General features: G+C 39.4%; 1 pseudogene; it reads right to left on the reverse strand.

Annotated features, from left to right (window-relative positions):
• Window positions 1-269: 269 nt before the first annotated feature.
• Window positions 270-10,377, reverse strand: LOC115783264 (uncharacterized; annotated as a pseudogene).
• Window positions 10,378-17,026: the final 6,649 nt, after the last annotated feature.

Here is a 17,026-nt window from a genome sequence, read left to right on the forward strand (position 1 = left end):
CTGGGGTGCAACATCAGTAACATTAACACAGGGGGCGCTGTTGAAGTTGCCTGTTGATAAAACAGGAGAGAAGAAAATAAAATATCTGCTGCATGAATGCAACAATAATCAATAGCAGCACAAATTACAGCCTCCGAAATCTTAATAAAGTTCAATCATTGTTTCTTAAAAACAGTGTTTTAAGAAAAAGTGAACATTGTAACCTTCATGAACAAAGAGCAGAGTTTTACTGACTTTGTTGTGAGCAGAGGTGAAGCGGCTGCAGAGGTCTATGATTTCAGCTTCGTGTGGTTGGTGGATTTTGGGGTGGTGTAAACTGAAGACACTTCCACAGGAGGAGAACCGCTCTGTTCCTCTCTGATCTCTTCACTCAACTGGCTGCCCTGCAAACACAGAACAAACTGGCTGATTGATGCACATCAAGCTGTAATGAAGCTCAGGTGTCTCACAATGTGTGAAGCTCACCTGTGTGATGTCATCATATTCAGTTTCCACAGGACGTCCTGAAAAACATGCAGGTCAGAAAATGAACATCTGGCTTTAAGACAGGCTCTAAGTTCTTGGCTAAACTTTGCAAACTAAAACTATGAAGGTGATTGTCCACAATGATACAGGTGTGAGATGTGAGGTGGACCTTAAACTTCTGAATAAGATGTGCAGCTGCAGTCACAGGAACATCAAGCTGCTTGGAGATGGTCTCGTTTATCTTTAACATGCTCATCAATAACTGTCTGTCTCAGCTCCTGAGCTTTCTGTGGTCCATGTTCAGTGTGGAACACATCATGATACCAACACAGTAGCTACTTTTCACCCTTTAAACAGGCAGACTGACTGATTACAGGTCAGAAGAACCTGTGATGTTAATTACAGGTCACACCTTAGTTTAACACGTCCCTGTGGTCAACTTATTTTCAGTCTTTTCTAGAGAAGCCATCAATTTTTAAATGAATTGAACCACAATTCAAAGGCACACGGCATCTACACACAGGAAATGAATGTACATCTGTGTGTGTGTGTGTGTGTGTGTGTGTGTGTGTGTGTGTGTGTGTGTTTCCTGTTGCCTCACCTCTGGGTTTAGTGGTCCTCCTCTTCGTGTAGAAAATCAGCAAAGCTGCTAAAAGGAAGATGATCATAACGAGCAGTCAGACGCACATTGTTGAAAAATGAGTTCTGTGATAGTATGATAACCATTTTTGTATAATAATTATGCTTATGTTACATTTAAGTTGACTGTGTACATGGGGGAATTTTTCTATAACCTTATGACCTTTGTACAGAATGTGTTTCTTTGTAAGTCAGAAGTATGAAGATTCATAGGTCTTTTGACCTTCCTTTGACCCGATCTATAGGGTAGCACCTGAAGGTTGATAGAAGTGAGAGGTTATACTAATATCATGTGTTTAATTTTAGCTATATTAAAGTGCAAAATCAACTTTCCATTTAACTCAGAGACCTGTAGAGACTGCTGTAAGAGGAACATTGAAAGACGTCAGTGTTTTTTTATTACTTCCTTTGTTTAAGTGCACTCTTGTTTCCTGTTGATGTGCCCAAGTGTACATAAGAATGACTGAGAACAGAAAACAAACTGCACTTGTACTGATGTACGTGCTCCTTTATTTTTCTCGCCAGAAAATTTAATTATCTTTACTGAAGATTTGATAGTGTGGTCTCTGGTTTTTGATAAGTTTCTGAATGTATCCCACACACACATACAGCAGCACATCTGCAGGAGTTTAACACAGAACATTAATTTCACTCATTCAGTGCAAACATGCAGCCTCGAGCTTCATTTAGCAGTGACGTTGCATACATACAATGTAACACGCACTTGTGGACTGAACACAGTTACTCAAACATTTACGTGACAGAAATATTTTCAGGAACACTGAGTTCAGTTTCCTTCAGCATGAAATGATTTCATGAAGTAGTTACTCAGAAACAGAGAACATATTTAACTACAGCTCACACAATCCTTTCCTTTGTCTACGTCTGTCACACTGACACTTGAAAAAGCTCTGAGGTCAAAAAGTGATTCATCACAACCATCTCCCACAGATCTCATGACGTGCTGCTCTGATGAAGTCATCCATGTTCTGCCTCAGCTGTTGATCTGCTGTGATGTTACTGAACTAACTAAAATGGTCAGTTTGATCATTTTAGTTCCTGTATGTCAGATTAACTTTACAATCTGCATACACACAAAATATATAATGAACCTGAACTTCCAGCGGAGGCTGATGGAGGTGTGGAGGCTGATGGAGGTGTGGAGCTTCCTGAACCTGAGCTTCCACTCAGTGTTGGTGGTGGTGTGGAGGCTGGAGAGAGAAATCCTGAAGCTGAAAAAGGTCTCAGAGTCACGGTTGGTGTTTTAGTGGTTGGAGCTGTGAACAGTGAAACAATCAGAGTCATAATAACACCACTTGAAGCAGTTTGTATGTGACTGATGTGGTTATGGGGTGGAACTGATTCAACTTTATTTTTCAGCTAAATATAACATCTGTAGGTGATTGAAAGAAAAGCAGCTGCCTTTGAGAGCTGAAGCTTCTGTCACACCTTCAAAGACAAACATGGTTGTTAGTAGAAACTCACCTTCTGTGACAATGATCTCAAAATCAGAGTTTGTATGTGGCCTCCAACTTCTGTCCAAAGAGCACCTGTACCGTCCTGAGTCAGACTTTTTCAGCTGTGTGATGCTCACATACAGAATAGCATATGACCAAAAATCTTTTTTTTTCATATCTGATGCTGTATCTGCCGTTCTGAGCTGCATCAGCAGATGTTTCTACAAGAATGCCTCCATCTTCACATTTTTCCTTACAGAACAGCTTCCTCTGTCCAGAGAAAGAAAAACTGCATCCAACTGTGATGTTTCCTCCTTCCACTGCTCTACTGGTGAGAATTTCTGCATTGACCAAACCAGTGTTTTTGTTTTCATGTGAAATGAGTGTTTTAGACGAGCTGCTAAACATCAAGTTTTCAGTTTGTCACCAAAACTGAGTGTGGTTTCAGCAGCTCTACTACAACTACTGCAACTACTACTATTACTACTACAACTACTAATACTGTCACTACTACTGCTACTACTGCTATAAGAATAGATGAAAATATTTGACTGCAGACTGAATTTACACTAATAATTAGAAATGTTATTTCTGGGGATCAAACTGGTGTGAAAAACAGAGAAAGTGACAGAAAGAAGAAGAGAATTTACTGACTGAGGAAGATGAAGCAGAACAAAGTGTGTTTCATCTCAAGGCTCTGATGGTTTAATGCTGCTTCTCTTCCTTCTTCACTTGCAAACCAGGAACTTCTCTTAATGCTGAGGTCACGCCTTCAAACACACGCGCGCCATTCCCAGTCTCATCCCAGTTTCTTCCTGGGATGAAACAAAAGAGTGCAGCTGTGCTAAAAGAAAAATTTTATGTAACCTAATTCCACACAAGATGATATTTTGAGGAATTCGCTTGTACTTTCAACAAGCTGCGTGATCAAATTACTTGTTTTTAACACTGTTCTGTTTCCAGCTGAAACAGTTTGTGGTTAAAATTGTTCAACAAAGGAGAAAACTGACCGGTTAGTGCCCAATGAAAAGAAAACAAAGACAAGAAACTGAGAGAACAGAGAAAATGAGAGAAGATGACAATATTCTTGCTGACACAGACAAAGTGTGACATGCCTTTGTGTCGCGGCTCTGATGAGTGAACTCTGCTTCTCTTCTTTACTTGCAAACCAGGATCTTATGACTTCTTTTGATGATGTAATCCTTCCTTCAAACACATCACACAGCTCCACACTCAATCCCTCTGCTTTAATTATTTTTATCTACTGTATAAAAAGAGTAACCATTTGTCCATTTATGGTTATTTGTAGTTTTACATTTAAATTGAACCTCGTAACTTCAGTCTTCTGGTTCCATTCAGCCTCCAGTGAAACAGGCTGTTTAGTTTGTATTAAATTAGAATTTGTTAATTTACTGTCTGGCAGTACTGTAGTTTCATCATGTCAAACAACAACATGTGGTTGTTATAAAATCCTGATTTTAAGTCATAAATGTGTGAAAACAGAATTATTTCTTTTTCCTGAGCAGCAAATGGGATCCAAACACGATTCCTCCAATAAAGTTTTACTGGTTCAGAGTTCTGGTTTACAAAATAAACTTTATCTTAAGCAAATCTACAAAGAGTTTATACAGAAAGACAGAAGTGAGATTCCAGGGGAGTTATCAGTAATGACCGGAGGCCATCACAGCTACCATTCATGCTATATTTACTGTAGTCTGCTGAAGCTGTTTGTTGGAGGACATCATTTTCCACCACAAAAAGATTAACTGTGGTGAAGTGAGTGTGAAAGAGCAAAAAGAGTGAAAGACAGATTTTTTTTCATTTTGCAGGCCAGCTGACAGTGAGCTCAAAATATCAGTAATGGGAATTTAAGCTTTAGGAAATTTCTCTCTTTCTGGAGCTTCTTAATTTTTTTCAGTCTCAGTTTTGTTCAGTCTGTGCAAAAAAGAACTACTTGATTAAAATTAAAGAAAGTACTCAAGGTAAACTACATTTAGGGCTCTAATCACTCAGCATACTCGCACAGTGGCTTGTTTACAGGGAAGATTTCTGGAAACTCAACAACTAAATGTAATATAAGACTGCCCGGTGGTAGTGTTGTAGTCAAGACCACCTAACCCAAGACCGAGACAAGACCAAGACCAGAGGGTATCGAGACCGAGACAAGACCAAGACTTTTAGGGTCCGAGACCAGTCGAGACCAAGACCGAGGGGGGGCGAGACCGAGACAAGACCAAGACCAGTGCCTGACACTACATGACACAATAAAATGTGAAACATGATCAAAATCACTTCTCAAATTGATCTGAAAGATCCACATTCCCATAAAATCATCCTGATATTAAACACTCACAGCTCAAATAAATATAACCATCTTTATTTAATACTCCTGGGTGACTTCCATCATTTATCACAGAATGTAAAACAATTATTCATAGTTCATCACAATAGTCTTAACTATTCTCTGCCTTTCATAAACTATGCATAAAGTTGTGTTGTTTTTAAACCAACAACCTTTGTAAAAATGGGTGCTTTTTCAAAACCACATAGCTAAATGTGTAAAACTGAAAAAATGGCAAACACTCATCAACAGTAAGAACTAAAGCCTTTAATCTTATACAGATTAAAGCTGCAGGATGTAACTTTTATAAAACATCTGGTTTTTACATATTTGTTAAAACTGTCACCATGTCAGACAGTATGAGACCGATAATCTGCGAAAAAAATGGAGCTCATCCACCTCCTCCCTGAACCGCTCCCAGTCAAAAACAACCAGTCAGAGCCAGGAGGAGGGTCTTAGCACTGTCAATCACTCCTGGTGTATGCTGCTCAATGTAGTTGTGTGCAACACTTCATAATTTGGTATCGATCCTATGTAAAGTAAACACAGGGCCATTATCACCGACACTGATACCAATACTTTTTAATAATTATGAAGAATTTCCATGAAGTTTAACTGGTTTGAGATTTTTTTCCTTTGGATCATTAATTTGTTAAAACCCAGGATAGAATTGGGCAAAGTTTATATGTAAGTAGAAAATACTTTATCAAAATAAAAGTTATTGTTCTGAAACAATAGAACAAAACAATTTTCCCCATAAATTGATGTCTGGATTTTTTTTTATAAATTAAGTGTACAAAATCATCACTCAAGAACAAATGCAAACTTTTTTCCAGGTAGATTTTTCAGAAAGTATAATAAAAAAATTTAATAAAAAATGTTCCTTCATTCACTAATTTTCTACAAATTTAAATTTGATTTAAATGTTTCATAGCAAAATCCTTTTTTTTGCTAAATAAAATATGTTATGCATCACATGACAGTATAACAAAACACTGTGGGGAGGGGAGGAGCAAAGTGCTCTGTGCTGTGACAGGAGCGACACTTAGACAGTCAATCTGCATCTTTGATGAAACCGCAGCACTGCATACAGGAGAGAAACTGAAGCCAAAGTATCGATCTCATCACACTGATATTGATCAATACCAATACCAACGTTGGCATCCATATTATCGATATCAGGATCAATCTGCCCACCACTAGCTCAATGTACTGATGGCGGAGAAACAACTTACTTCTCTGCTGTTACCATTGGTGGTGGCCATGGTAACTTCCGGGTTCTAGCAAGAAATATTTCTCACCCCAGCACTAATGCTAATGCTAATTAGTAAGCTAATACTAACCACTAAATGCCGCTCCCACTTGTTAATTGAGTGATGGGGCCTAAGACATAACCAGAAAGCAGTAATCAGTTTTTTTGGACGTGTAGTTACATTTCTCGAGGTGCATGTCAGGTTTGCTTCAGAGAGGATTTTCAGTTATACACAAAGGATCAATGCAGAACTCTAAATCAGGCCTTATTAGATTGATAGAATGATCATTTTTGCATATAATCCAGAAAAGTTACATTTATACATCACGCATTTAATGTGTCCCAGAGTGCCGTTTCCTTCCACTGTGTTTGCAGAAATCACATAAAAAAATACACAACAAAAACATAATCCAGATTCCTCGGCTGCTAATAGCATTTCCTACATTTGAATATCAGCCACCATATTGTGAGCATAAACTATCACGTTTTTAATGCAACAATAGGAAGTGACATCATCTTGCTGGGAACTGTAGTATTTTATTCTTGAAGGCCTCTCATAGCTCTACGGGTGCTGAAAACTAATGTTTGACTATGGCTTTCTGAATACAAGTAGGGCTGCAACTATCAATTATTTTAGTAATCAAGTATTTAATTGATTACTCCGTCAGTTAATCAAGTAATTGGATAAGAAATAATTTTTCATTTTAACAATTCATCAGCATATTTTAACTTCCGTACTGCAGATGTTTCTCTGTGTGAAACAAACAGGGTGGATGGAGCAGCTACAAAGTTCTCTGTTCTTCATGTTGCTGATCAGGTGGTTGATAAAAACATTTTGACGGAGCCCCTCTGTACTGAAGGGGGTGGGGGGGCACCGAACGATTGCTAGTGCTAATGGCAGCCCCCCTTTCCCCAGTACACTGTGGTTATAGATCTGTTCTGGTGGCTACAGCTGACGTAAAGAAAAAAATAACAGCTGACATCCTCTGCACAACACGCGCACATTCAAACATGCGCACTCACAGCACAGAGAAGTGGGGGCGTGAAAAAACATCTCAGCGATCCACTCGCGTTAAAGGCTCGTTTTTGGTTTTTTTGGAAATGCTCCGCTTACACAGAGACACCTGAGCTGCAGAGCTGAAACCAAACATCAAAGCAACAAATTTGTGTCGAGGATTTTTAATAATCGAATTGTGTTATTCCAAGAATCGTTGCAGCCCTAAAACTTGCATTAAATTTTTAGTTTGTGTATCAAAATACATGAAGGTTGGTATTTACCTTTCATGCTGGGTTTTTTTTGTTGAATCGGAAGCCTGAAATTTTCCTTTGATCGTCATTTTCCCTCTTACTTCTCTTCGTGTTCATGCCGGTTGTTATTTCGATTTATGCAGCACACGCGTGACCATAGTGAGATCAAACGTACACACTGTGAATGAAACTGTCCGTGCTCTGTGGTAGATTGCAAACTGCGGTGAAATGATACAGGCGTAAGCAGCGATAATAGCAGCGACCTAGCTGGGGCGGAGTCTGTGAGGTGCGCTCCTTTGAGAGGCAGAGGAGCGCAATCTTTGTTGGATTTGAATCAGAACGTTTTGCATCCAATAAAAGCAAAGATGTTAACAAATAAATTGGACAGTATTCTGGCAATTTAGTGATATTTCCACAGCTGTGGTCTTGACTGGTCTTGAAATAAAATCCCGAGTCCGCAAGGTCCGAGTCCATGACAAGACCGAGACCAAATGCGGTCGAGTCCATGACAAGACCGAGACCATCAAAAAGCGGTCTCGAGACCGGTCTCGAGACCAAGACCGATCTCGAGTACTACAACACTACCCGGTGGACACGGGATGCTCCGAGTTTGGGAGGAATTGTGTTCACCTGCTGATCACTGAGAAAGCCATGGACAGCATTATTACAGTTTTTTAACGGCAGAGTACAGAGGAGGTGAAGCGCCTCCAGTAACGCCGGCATGTACCAGAGGCGTGGTGTAGACGACATCTGCTTTACCACAGGGGGCGCTGTTGGCAGCAGGAACGGGGGAAAAATCCACTTCAGCGTAATCGACTTCAGTTTTGTCATCTTCAGCCTGAAAGAAAAGAAAAAAAAATGTTCTAATTAAATAAGATTTTATAGAACAAAGTTACATTTTTTTCCTTGGTCACATAAATTGCACCAGCAATCTTTACAATAGTAATCCTCAACCTGCTGATAAACAGAAGTGAACAAGATAAGAAATGTCTGCTATACTAATGCAATAAAATAATAATAAATAAATCACCACAAACTAAAACCTCTGAAATCTTCACGAATGAACAAATATTATAACCCTCATGAACAAAGGATTTCCACATTAGATTTGGGCATTTCTGAGCATTATTATTAGCCAGATAAGATATGAAATATTATAAAATATCCATCAGTGATTACTGATGAATTCCTTCACTACGCAAACTGTTATGTGGATCCTGGTTTCTGTCCTCAAAGCTTAAAAATCACAGTTTTACTTTGTTCTGAGGAGAGGTGGCGAGGCTGTAGAGGTCTTTGTCTTCAGCTCCGTCGGGTTGGGGACATTTGGCGGTGGTGTAAATTGAAAACACTTCCAGAGGAAGTGAACTGTTGGCCCTGTCCCCCTCTCTGATCTCTTCATACAGCTGATTGGCCTGGAGAAGGAGAACAAATCAGCTGGGTGATACAAATCAAGCAGTAACGAAGCTCAGGTGTTCCACGGTGCCTAAAAAACTCACCTGTGTGACGTCAGCGTACTCAGCTTCCACAGGAGGTCCTGAAAAACATGCAGTTCAGAAAAAAACATCTGGTTTAAGGCTTTACAGTAAACAGAACCTGAGGAACTAAACTCAGGAATAATATGAGGAACAAAAGTGGAATAACTAAAGAGATGAAACAACTGATTTAAAAATGAACAGCTGGTGCTGTGGTTACAAACAGAGAAAACCCTCCACGATGCATTCATCAGTGCCACTGCTAAATCATACCTGACCAAAATCATGCAATACAGTCCAAGATAATCTACCACATCTGTGTTGATGTTGTTTCGTATTTCATAAAAGCTTATGAAATGTCCAGGAGTCTGCACTAACAAGCTGTTTCAACATACCAGGAAATCTTTCTGCTGGCTTGCTTCATTTACCCTAACACTCACATTCAGGCTACAGTAAGAGGTCTCACAACGCTGGTTTTCAACTCCATAAGTTTCTTAATCTATCTGTGAGTGAGTTCATATGGACACATGGATACAATCTGCAGATTACTTGTGTCTACTTGTCTGCAGCCCTCCGCGGGACTCTTTGGGTCAGTGTGACAGGACGCTTAAAGAGAGAGATCCCGATCGGCATTGTCAGGGTAAGTGAATCCAGATAAAGAAAAGATACCAAGATAACTCGCTTTGCAGTACAGGGTACAGAAGAAATGATGAGAATGTAAATTTACAGAAAAGAAGCTGGAAATGCCTAAAAAGACTCAAAACTGTAAAAACTACAATGAATGAGAATCACAAACTAAGTCCTCGTAATAATGATGTGAGTGTGTTTCCTGAAGGCTCACCTTGGGCTTTAATGGCTCTTCTCTTTTTGCAGAACATCAGCAAAGCTGCTGATAGCACGGTGAGCACAACGACCAGAATCAGAATCATGTAAAGCAGCAAATTTGGATCTAAACAGAACAGATTAATTTTTTTACTGTTACACTCTAAATATGGGATAAGAGACACTCGCATAAATTGATAGAAAGAAATCTGAGAAACCACATCTTTATCCTACATCAGGACCTCATGTGGTGACACTAAGGAAGTCAGCATGTTCTCACTCTTGAGTGCTTCATATAGATTATGTGCCACTTACTGCAACATTTATTTGATAACTTCAACTTAATAAGTACGTTCAACTAAAACAAAAAAAAAAGAAATCAAATGCATAACAATGTAAATTCAGTTCAAATCATCATGGGGTTACGATAGAGGGTGATTAACACAAACCACAAACATAAAGTACTTATGATTAAATGACTCTGGTACTTTTACTTCTGGTACTTTAATTCTATTTTAATGCCACACTGTTCACACTACACTGTGTTCTACTTATACGCCTTTCACAGCTGCTGATCTCATTCATGGACATGGATGAGGCTCTTTGATAAACACAAAGAAGGACCCACACTCACATCCACACACGTGTGTATGATGTACCTGAGCCTGATGGCTTTGTCATGGTTTCAGGTGAGGCTGATGGAGATGTGGAGCTTCCTGACCTGAAGTTCAAATGCTGTGTTGTTGCTGTTGCTGCTGTGGAGGCTGATGGTGTAAAAGGCTGAGGTTTAAAGTCTGGTGTTGAAGTGTTTGAAGCTGTGAACAAGGAAACATTCAGAATAATAACAAACCTGTTTGTATGTCTGCATGTGAGTGATGAGATTAACGGGTGTTTCACAGCAGAACTCATTAAAATAAATTCAAAGTCTAAATTATTATTTGAAATAAAATTAGCAGCCAGTGAGAAGTTCACATCTTCAGGGACATGAAGAAGTTTAGCAGAGTCTCACCTTCTGTGACAACGATCTTAAAATCATCATATGACTCTTGAAGAACTCTGTCCATTGTGCACCTGTACCGTCCTGAGTCAGACTTTTTCAGCTGTGTGATGCTCACATACACAATATTCTGTGACAGAGAATTTCTTATAAATTCAATGCTGTATCTGCCGCTCTGAGCCTTGTTTTCAGCTGTTTCAATGAGAACATTTCCCTCTTCACATTTTTCTTTACACAACATCATCCAGATTCCAGTGAAAAGAAATTTGCATTGAACTGTGATGTTTCCTCCTTCCACTCCATGAATGAGAGTTTCATCATTGATGAGGGCGGAGCTTCCATCCTGCAGGTCTGCTGAAAACAATCAAAGGTCATCAACTTCCTGTAAAACACTGCAGTCTGCTGATGAAAGACTTTAGTAAATGAAACTGAAAACAGATGATTGACTTTAACTGAGCACAGTTTCAAATCAGTTTAATTAAATTCACTTTTTTACTTTTGAATTTGTGAACTTCTTCCTGACATCTACACAAACATCTGCTGAGGAAGCTTTAATTGTTATGTTTGTGATCTTCATCTGCTTTTTGTGTGTTTATGAAATGAGGTTTGGAAATAGTTTGTTATCACTGAGGCTGTTATGTGTGTGTGTGTGTGTGTGTGTGTGTGTGTGTGTGTGTGTGTGTGTGTGTGTGTGTGTGTGTGTGTGTGTGTTACTGGAGATTCAAGAAAATACAAGAAATTTGAGAAAGAACATTTGTGGGGAGGAAACTAAGAAAAACAATCAGCAAACTGAACAAAAAAGAAAAATGTTTCTGTAAAATAATTCCAGGTTTAAACTTTGAGGATTTAATTTGTACTTTCAGTGATCTGCATGTTGAACCGACTCACCACCACATTTAACCACAGGAACAAATATGTAGAGAATAAAAATGAAGACGGGCCAAAACAGTTTGTGTTTGAAACTGAACGAGGAACAAAACTTGCTGATCAACTCCTAATGAAAAGAAAGAAACCGAGTGAAACAGAAATATGGAGTTTACTCACAGAGGAAGATGAAGCAGAACAAAATGTGACAGACTTTCATCCTGAGGCTTCGATGGTTTAATGCTGCTTCTCTTCCTTCTCATTTACAAACCAGGAACTTACACTTCTTGTGTTGTGGTTCCTCCTTCAAATACACACTCCTCCTCTCTGCTTTACAAGGTTTTTCTGTTAAAGTCAGTGGTTACGTGTCCGTTTATTTATGGTTTCCTTTTCAATTTTTCCTCCACAACTTCAATCTTTTGGCTTTCACAGCTCATTTCTGTCTATACCAAAACAGACTGTATGAACTTAATAATTAATTTAATTAACCGTCTGACAGTACTGTGTTGGTAATATTTTTAAGGATCCCCATGTTCCTGTTGGCCAAAAATTCAAGCCCAGTGAAATCCAAAGTTTCCAAGAAATCACGGGGATGAGCAGGTTCTGGTGCAGGCTGTTTATTAGACACACAAAACACAGGCAGTAACATAGTTAAGACTGAGATACACACACACACACCCACACATACATATAGAGAGATGGAGAGAAGAGAAGAGAGAAACAAAGTGACAGAGAACGATACAGAAACAGGAAGAGAAGAAGAAGAGGACAGGAAAGGGAAGAACAAAAAAAAAGACAAAGAGCAAGCCAACATTTATATTTTAAAGATGGTAAGAGGCCACTTGCCTTTGACCCCTCCTAATTTACATAACGTCTCAACCCCTGAATTTATCTTCTGCTAATCTGTGTTACACAAACACAGGTGAGCCTGCAGAACTCCACTTTTTGGAGCCTACCTGTCATTAAGACTTCCTAAACTACAACATGAGGTTACAAAAATCACGTGAACCAGAGATGTTTCTGCATCCCACCAAGGCCTCAAGTTCATATAAACATCACATATAACAGGCCTTACCTTTACCCCAGTAACATTCAAGCATACAGTGCTCATTAATCCAGTGCGTGTATGGCTAATGTACTTTAATATGTGATATAAAATAATAACAGTAAATACAAATATAAAAGTGATAAAAAATTCCCAACAAGCCTCCATTTAAGGCAGCTTTCTCCTGATTGGCTGCCCCCATAAACATATGATTTGAACAGCAGGTGGAGGGAGGAGCTGTGGGTCTGTGATGACCATATTAGCAATACCCCCTCTAGCTGACATCATACAGAGCCATCAATAAAAAAAAACAAAAAACAAAACAAACAAACAAAAAAAGCAGCTTATAAAGTGAATGTTTAGAGGAATCAAGCCTGAGAAGTCTAAAGGGACACAATATGTGTGTCATACTTTGATAGAAATTGCCAAAAATTGCCAGATATTACTCAATAAAAGGCCCATCCATCCATACATCCATCCTGCTTCTACTTATCCTTTTCAGGGTCGTGGGAGCTGGAGCCTATCCCAGCTCTCAAAAATGTATGTATATTGGTAAATATATAAATTCAGTTAATTTCCATTCTATTTATATAGCACCAAATCACAAACAGTCACCTTAATGCATTCTAACCCCAATAATCAGACGACAACCAATTAGCAAGTACTTGCGGACAGTGGGAAGAAAAAAGTGAAGAAACCTCTGGTAGAACCAGGCTCAGGGAGGGGCAGTCATCTGCTGTGACTGGTCATGGGTGAGGGGAGAGAGACAAGACAAAAGGCATGCTGTGATCCAGAGATTAATTCATTCATTAAATGCAGAGTGGTGTATAAACACACAGAAGAGGCAAATGAAGAAGAAACACTCTTTTTTTAAACCTTTATTTTACCAGGTAAAATATTTGAGAACCAGTTCTTATTTACAAACATGACCTGCAATTTACAACCCATGACCACTCAGGGTATCATGGGCAGCCTCCAGCAGTCTAGGCCTATAACAGCATAACCAGGGTATGGTTCAGGGTCACCTGATCAGCCCTAACTCAAAATAGAGAGGGTGTCTGTCTCCTGAATCCAAACTGGGAGATGGTTCCACAGAAGAGGGGCCTAAAAGCTGAAGGCTCTGCCTCCCATTCTACTCTTAAATACTCTTTCTAGTCCCTGTCAGTACTCTAGCTGCAGCATTTTGGGGAGCTTTTAGGACAGCCTGAAAATAATGAATTACAATAGTCCAGCCTAGAAACAATAAATGCATGAATTAGCTTTTCAGAATCACTCTGAGAGAGGATGTTTCTAATTTTAGAAATATTGCTCAAATGCAAAAAAGCGGTACTACATATGTGTATGATATGTCCATTGAAGGACATTTCCTGGTCAAAAATGACTCCACCATTTCTCACAGCGTTACTGGAGGCCAAGGTAAGGTAGTGTAGTTCACGATGCCAAAATTGTAGTTTCATTGTGTGGTTGAAGAAATCCTTCGCCGACAGTCTTAATGTATAACATAAAGTTTATTTACAAAAAAGACAATGTCAAAACAGATGCTTCTCATAGACATCTGGGGACAGGGAATTCCAATCGCCCTAACTCCACTGAACAAAGGGGAGACAGACATTATATAGTGTTAGCAACCCCCACATCCTAACTTCCATATATGGTTATAAAAACAAACTTCAGCCTCCTAACCTACAGCTAAACATATGGTCATTCCTTATATGGCATGCCAGAGAGCTACAAGGACATTCTATGCATTCCTTCTGGCTTGAGGCCAGACCTTAAAGCTCAGGTTACCCTTCTGCACAAACAATAAGGCCTAAAAGAAAGAGACCATATATGCATACATAGAATTTTAGCATAGCAGTACAAACACCATATATAGTATTTTCTGAAAAACCAGGTATATCTTGTTTCCTGCATGTATGTGAGGTCATTCTCTTTTTGGAGAGAAAGCAACAAAAGGTTACACTCTCTCATACCATTCACTGATCAAAGCAGCCCTGAACTCAAGGCCTTAATCCTAAAGGAGAAAACCTATACATAACACACAATTTAACACACAATTTAACACACAGATCGATCAGACACCACAGTAGCTGAGTCAGGATCAAGGTTTTTAGGCTGCCATCTTACTCCTCGAACCACCGGAAGCCCACAGATGGTTACTGTCGTGGTGATCCAACCACCAAAAGGCCACTTGAGGGAATCCAAAACAATTTCCAATGCATTGTAGTTAAAAAAAAAACTGAGGTCTGCAATGTCCAATACTTTCCTGGGTGCACGTTTAAGAGATAAAAAAAATCTCCAGAAGTGCAAAAAAAAAAAAAAAAAAAAGAATAAAAACATGGCATAACCTTCAGGCTTCCTCCTGACTCTTATTCCTTACATCTGTGCCCCTAAAGTCTTCCTTATTCAAGGTGAACGACCAATCTAAAGCATCTAAAGCCTGTGCCCCCGGTGCCAAAGTGACACTACTACATAAACATCTAGACCTTACCAGATAATATAATACACAAAATTGGCAACTATGGTTACTTTTTATACCAGAAAGTATAAAGTGACTGCCCTGAGGCTCAGAATTTTCTAGTTCTTTTATCATTTCTAATTGGAGGAAACTTATCAACTTTCTTTTATCTTCTTACATGAATACAGTACCATACACACTCATCATAACCAAACACCAATCATAAGAATGGGTGAGTGTGTCCAAACTTTTGACTGGTACTGTATATCTTGGATTCTCTTTCAAACTTTATACTTTCAGATTTAGATTTTCTTTTATTTATATTCTATTATGGTGAGTCAGTGCACTGAAATTTCATTCTAATGTGCACCAAATGTTCTAAATGACAAAGTAGCTATTCTATTCTATTCTATTCTATTCTATTCTATTCTATTCTATTCTATTCTATTCTATTCTATCAAAAATTGTCAGGCACATAGACATCCACACGGAGCCTTGAACTTGAAATATACATCACTGACCCAGGGAGCTTCATGAGGGAAGTGCCTTTGCAATGTTTCATGGAAAAATGACTGGTATGCTCATTTATTCACAAAGTCTGAAAACTGTCATTGGGTCTGAGTGTAGAGTAGGTTTGGTCATGATCTCTGCTGGCTGGATTGAGGCTTTGGTAGGTCGAGTCTTCACATGTGGAGACCGGATTATCGATTTCATTGAGACCAATCTGGGAAAAAATAAGAACAATAAACAGAATTTAGAAGAAAAGACAGAAACACAATGAGAGCAGTGACATAATAAGGCAAAAACTGATGACAGGCAGCAGGGTTTTAGTGTCAGGAAACAGAAGCTGTGAGTTTTAAAACTGTGAGTATACAGAGAGGTGGTCTGGGGTCCTCTCAGTGACTTGAATCTTTTCTCTATAACTGAATGCAGAACAATGTACAGCAAGAACTAACACACAGAGAACCATTCAGACTTATGACCGAGTTATAATCACCAATCAACCTAAGGCCACTAACTGCATGTTTTTGGACTGTAGGAGGAAGCAGGAGAAAGAACCCACATATCACAGGGAGAACACAGAAACTCCACACAGTGGATTTGAACCCAGGCCCTTCTTGCTAGGAGACAACAGTGTTAACCACTACATTAACAAGCTGCCGTGGTATGATCCTATTAATCCTAAAAAGCTCCAAGATGTCTTAACAGACAACTTGTCATCAAGGAGCTTCAATACTTTGGAGTTCCTGGATCTTTTAGCCTACAGGAATACACTGTTGCCAGAAATATTCGCTCGTCTACCTTCACACACATATGAACTTGAGTGAAATCTCATTCTTAATCCACAGGGTTTAATATGATGTCAGCCCACCCTTTTCAACGATAACAGCATCAAGTCTTCTCAGAAGATTTTCCAAGGTTTAGGAGTGTTTATGGGAATTTTTGACCATTCTTCCAGAAGCGTGTTTGTGAGGTCAGACACTGATGTTGGATGAAAAGGCCTGGCTCACAGTCTCCACTCTAATTCATCCCAAAGGTGTTCTGTCAGGTTGCAGGCCAGTCAAGTTCTTCCACACCAAACTCGCTCATCCATGTCTTTATGGAGCTGCTTTGTGCTCTGGTGTGCAGTCATGTTGGAACAGGAAGAGGCCATCCCCAAACTGTTCCCACAAAGTCGGGAGCATGAAATTGTCCAAAATGTCTTGGTATGCTGAAGCATTAAGAGTTCCTTTCACTGGAACTAAGGGGGGCCAGCCCATCTCCTGAAAAACACCCCCACACCATAATCCCCCCTCCACTAAACTTTACACTTGGCACAATGCAGTCAGACACGTACTGTTCTCCTGGCAACTACCAAACCCAGACTCCTCCATCAGATTCCAGATGGAGAAGCATAATTCATCACTCCAGAGAACACGTCTACTCTGGAGTCCAGTGGTGGCGTGCTTTTCACCACTGCTTCACA

This window comes from Archocentrus centrarchus, chromosome 7 (genome assembly GCF_007364275.1).
Source record: "Archocentrus centrarchus isolate MPI-CPG fArcCen1 chromosome 7, fArcCen1, whole genome shotgun sequence".
In the NCBI taxonomy this organism is placed as follows: domain Eukaryota; kingdom Metazoa; phylum Chordata; class Actinopteri; order Cichliformes; family Cichlidae; genus Archocentrus; species Archocentrus centrarchus.